A 5,646-nucleotide genomic window follows, 5' to 3' on the forward strand; every position below is an offset into this window, starting at 1 on the left:
GCAAGTGAATCAACAACGGCACGGCACAATCCTTCGTGCTTTTACTCTCAATTCTCACCAAAACTGTCAAATATAGTGCACGACATCACCCTTCATGCTTTTCCTCACATAACTCTCACATCAAGGCACGGAAAGACCCTTCGTGCATAATCGCTCTTCCTCACCCAATCATCAGTCACAACCAATCAGGGAAAGGGAATATACAACAAGATTAAACATCCAGACAAGGGAGAACAAATCAACAATAGGTCCCGGCAAGGGAAAAATACCACACTTCCTTTTTGAACTCATCTATTTCTCAACTATCACTTCATAATTATATTAGCAAGTAATTATCTCAACTGTTTCACATCTTTCGAATTTAAAAGCAACTACGACTCACGGTCATGCTAGACTCCGGTGTATAGATAACCGTCACCATGCCTATACACTGTACTCCACAGTTAACACGTAGCAAATAATATCCAAATCCTAATCCCTCAAGCCAAAGTTAGAACAAACACTTGCCTCGAACGCTCCAACTCAACTCACGCTTCTAGTATAGCTTTACCTCTTGATTCCACCACCAATCCGCTCGGATCTAGTCATAAGTTACTTAATCACATTAATAATTACTAAATGAATCTTCCCCAATGCATGAAAATAGATTTTTCAAGGTTTTTCCCAAAAAGGTCAAAAATACCCCCGGACCCACGTGGTCGAAACTCAAGGTTCGGACCAAAACCCGGTTACCCATTCCCCCATGAATCCAAATATATGATTTGTTTTTAAATCGGACCCCAAATTGAGGTCCAACTTCTCAATTTGTAGAAAACCTAGGTTCTACCCAAAACACCCAATTTTCCCCATGAAAATCTTTGATTTGAAGTTGAAATTATATTAAAAGATGTTAAGGGATAAAGAAATTAAGTTAGAAATCACTTACCAATCGTTTTGGAGAAGAAAAGTTGTTTGGAAAAATCGCCTCTTTGGTTTTGGGTTTTTGAAAAGTGAAAAATGACTGAGATTTCCCGAATTTATATATATGCTGGGGGCTGGCGCGGACCACGCAGAAATGCACCGCGGCCGCGTGGTTGCCAGCGCGGACTGCGCGGAAATGTACCGCGGCCGCGCCGAGGGAGGGAAGAAGTGGGCTCTCTCTGAACCCACCCAGCGCGGACCGCACTGATTTGGTGCGCGGCCGCGCTGGTCGACCCTCTGAACCCCACCACGCGGACCGCACAGAAAAGCACCGCGGCCACGTGGCTGCTAGCGCGGACCGCGCGGAAATGGCCGCGGTCGCACTAGGCCTGCAACATCTGAACCTGTATATTTTTTTTTCTAAGTCCAAGACCTCCCGGGCCCCATTCAAAACTCACCCGAGCCCTCGGGGCTCCAAACCAAACATGCACACAACCTTAAAAATATCTTACGGACTTACTCGTGCGATCAAATCGCCAAAATAACATCATATACATAGGATCAAGCCTCAAACACATGATTTTCTTTCAACTTTCACAAAAGCTCAACTTCCCCATTTTAAGTCCGAAACACGTCATATGACGTCCGTTTTTTGCCAAACTTTACAGATAGTGCTTAAAATATATTTAAGACTCGTACCAGGTGTCGGAACCAAAATACGAGCCCGATACCACAGTTTTCTGATCAATTTTCTTCTTCATTTTTCCTTAATTAATTTCAGAAAACAATTTCACACAAAAATTCATTTCTCGGTCTTGGGACCTCAGAATTTGATTCCGGGCACACGCCCAAGCCCCATATTTTTCTACGGACCCTCCGGGACCGTTGAATCACGGGTTCGGGTCCGTTTACCCAAAATATTGACCGATGTCAACATTATGCATATTAATACCAAAATTCATCAAATGTTTCACATAATTCACATATTCTAACATAAAAACTTTCTGGCTACGCGCCCGAACTACGCACGCCAATCGAGGAAACTAAAAGCGAGGTTTTCAAGGCCTCAAAAGCGTGGAACAAGGAAGAACTACGGTGGTGACCCTTCGGGTCATCACATGTTTACTCAAATCTTTGCCATGGGGGACTGTTTGAAATCTTCCTAATTGACGCAAAACCCTGTGGGGAACATACGACTGGATGCTCCGGATGCCCATCAGGAGGAGATAACACACTTCAGCTGACATGTATATTTCTTCGGTGACAAGAAGCCATCCGAATGCCAATTTAATTTTATCGGCGGTCAAGGAACTCAAATGTGCAAACCAAGCTTTAGTACCCTCCGGGAATTCAATACCCACTACTCGGCTTTCAAATTCTTCAATGCAACTCATACCGGTCATACCGTAATTCATATACCCAACCCAGTGGAAGAGATGTTCCTGCATCCATAATTGTAGTAACAGATTGTAGCTTTGGAAGAACTTTCCCCCTTCCTGACAGATAGTCAAGGCTCGGTAGATTTCAGATAAGATTAGGGGAACCACAGTGGTGTTGGCTTTCTTGATTGCAACATCGATCATTCCTACGAGACCTACCTCTATATTACCATCTTTTCGCGGGCAGACAACAACACCCAAGAATTCTACTATAAAAGCCAAACCCCGCCTTGCCTCCCATTTGTCTTTATTCCCGGCATGGGTCAGACCAGTGTTCGGCTCTTCAAAACCTCGGGGGTTACCATAGCGTTGGTACAAGAACTGGAGAGTGCAATAACCTTCAGATAAATTTCCATCCTGGATATCCCAACTAATGCTCAACAAATCCAGAAAACTGTGGGGAGATACCGATCTTGGTGACAATGGATATCGACTTCTAAAGTTTCCATTAAGGCCCGCGTAACCCGCAACTTCCTCCAGCATGGGTGTGAGCTAAAAGTCAGAGAAACGGAACACATTGCGAGTTGGGTCCCAAAAAGGTACTAAAGCTTCAATTATGTCCAACCTTGGCTTGACGTTCAATAGTCCGACGAGGCCTCCTAGAACCTTTACCATTGTTTCTCTACTGCCTTTCCCTAGATCATTCCACCATATGTGGAGCTGTAAGGGGATCTCTTTAAGGAATGTGAAGGGTTCAATTTCATTTGTGCTCATCCTGCACGTTTATTAAGGTGATTTAATAATTTATTTTGACGCAAAAAAGTAATACCATTTTTTTCAAAATTTTACTTCAAAAATAAAACCCAGTTTTGCATATATGGTCTTTCAGCACTTCGGGGAAGAAGATTTTAAGGTTGTGCCTGCTAACTGGTTGAAAAATAAAAAAATGACCAAAAGTGGCTGTTCTTGCAAAAACAGCCTTCCGGCGCCCTTTTGGGGACATTTGGCTTATTTCAAACAAGAATGGCATCACCCTGCTTATTTGTGACAAAAATAAAATTTTGTTATTTTTGGGAGATTTTTGCAAAAGGGAAGTTGGACCCGATGGGGGTTGCCTACGTATCCCACGTCCAGTGAGAATCAATCTGGCGTAGTTTGGGAAGATTTGACAAAAATGAAAACCAACTAATTTTAAAGACAAAACTTTCTTTTTCTTTTTTTTCAAAATTTTGGCAGAGTTTCGGTATATTTTGGACACTGATTTTTCAAAGCAAGTAACTACCTCTCTGAGCCTTCACACTGTTATTTTATTTTCCCAATTTCTTCTATTATCCACAAGCCGATCAACATGCAAATCCGAAGCAAATAAATGCACAAGTAGCACGTAGGATGCATCAGGATGGTCTTTTCATTTCGGGTACGCCTGTCCTAGACAGACCCAACCCCTGTGTTGAGTCTCCTAAGTCAAATGCACATGATGCAAACAAACGTTCCTACTAGGGATCCGGCATGAGGTTTTGTTATACTAGGTTTAAAACCTGGGTTTATTGTTCTAGATCTGACTTACCCGAGCGGACATCTCGAGCCGAGGGGGGGCAGCGTACCGGGAATACAGAAGCTGCACCGGCTTAGCAACTTATCCGAACCTCGTTCTAAGATGCGATAAGACTCTAGACAGAAGAGAAGTCACACGAAGTGCACCCTTCTCCATGATTTAGAAAACTCAAAGAGAGGAAGGGTTTTGTAGCAGTTTATATACAATTCACAGAATATCAAAGCGGTAAAAGCATTTAGCACATTAGGCTCAAACATGTAGGAAAATCAGATAACAGATAAAGCCAATCATAACAACTATTCTAAGCTCGAATTCTTGAACCCTGAACCAGAGATTCTAGGTTCGATCCCCACACACCTCCTTTTTACATAACCGAGGGTATATATAGGGAGTTTTTCCAATTAAAGTGACATTATTCGAAATGGGATTATTTTATTCAATTCAGAGCCGCCACTTGGGAGGGTTTGTTTTCTGGTGTCCAAAGTCACCGGTTTATTTTTGAAATCCCGAATCGAGGAAAATTCGACTTTCCTTTTTGAAGTCTGCGAACCAGAAATTCTAAGTAAGGAATTCTGTTAACCCGAGGGAAGGTGTTAGGCACCCCCGGATTCCGTGGTTCGAGCATGGTCGCTTAAGCTATCATAATTGGCCTATTATCTGATTTTAATACATATTTTAGCCTATGGTTTTTTTTAACCACTTTTAATCATTTTTAGGAAGATTCAACATTATCTAAAACATGTCTTTGGACCGCACCACATGAAATGCACCCGTGATCCATAATATATTTTATTTAACGTTGTTGAGATTTGGATTTGGGTCACATGAAATGCACACCGGAGTTTAGGAAAGGTAATTTTTAAAATAGCGTGCCTAAAGAAACTACGCACTTTCAAGTTTTCGAGGGCCATGAAAATTTAATTAAATAGCACACCTCGATTTCTAAGGATTAAAATAGTAATTAAGCGAGGTCCATGCATTTTGGGATTTTATTTGGCACGGCGCACCTCAATTTCAATTTTAAAGGGAATTCAAACTAAGCTCTTGAGGGCCATAACTATATTTTGCTTAATATGGTGCTCCTTGACTAATTATCCAAAATTCCTTATTTTTAAAACCATGAGGGCCATAGACTATTGATGTCATTTACCATAGCACACCTCAAACCCATTTTAAAGAGGCTAGTTAAATTAAGGCAAGCTCTACAGAATTCTAATTACCATTCTATGCTGAAAGTTCGAACTCAATTAACTGCCAATAGGCATCATATCAAATAGGTAAGTATCTAAAGAAGAACATTACTTCCACAACAAACACCAAACAAAAGCACTGAATTGACAAGCAAACACGCTCAAATGATAAAACGTAAACAATCCCATTTGTTGCAAATGTTTTCGGACTCAAACCCAAAATGAGCCCAAATCTGATTCAAGTCCAATGTTGAGGGAGCAATGATTCAAAGTTGAATCCCTTTAGAGGTGAACCCTTGGTATTTTGAACTCCACAACCCGAGCTGATCTCAGAGGGATCACATTGTAGCAGGCCGGAAATGCTTTGAGCACTACTGGGCTCTCATGAAACCCATTATGCAAGCAGCATCAGCAGAGGGAATTGTTTGCACAACTGGGCCTATGTTGAAGGCCCAATTAAGATTATTTTCCACTGATTGAGGCACGCTAAATGAAGGATCTCAAAAGTAAACAAAACAACTGGCAGCTTTTACTCTTCATTTAACATAAAAGATTTAAAGGTTAACCTTCCTGCTACCCTCTGATTTCAGCCTAACATATTTAAACAAAATCAAATAACTTG

The sequence above is a fragment of the Nicotiana sylvestris genome, chromosome 7 (genome assembly GCF_000393655.2).
Source record: "Nicotiana sylvestris chromosome 7, ASM39365v2, whole genome shotgun sequence".
Taxonomy (NCBI): Eukaryota; Viridiplantae; Streptophyta; class Magnoliopsida; order Solanales; family Solanaceae; genus Nicotiana; species Nicotiana sylvestris.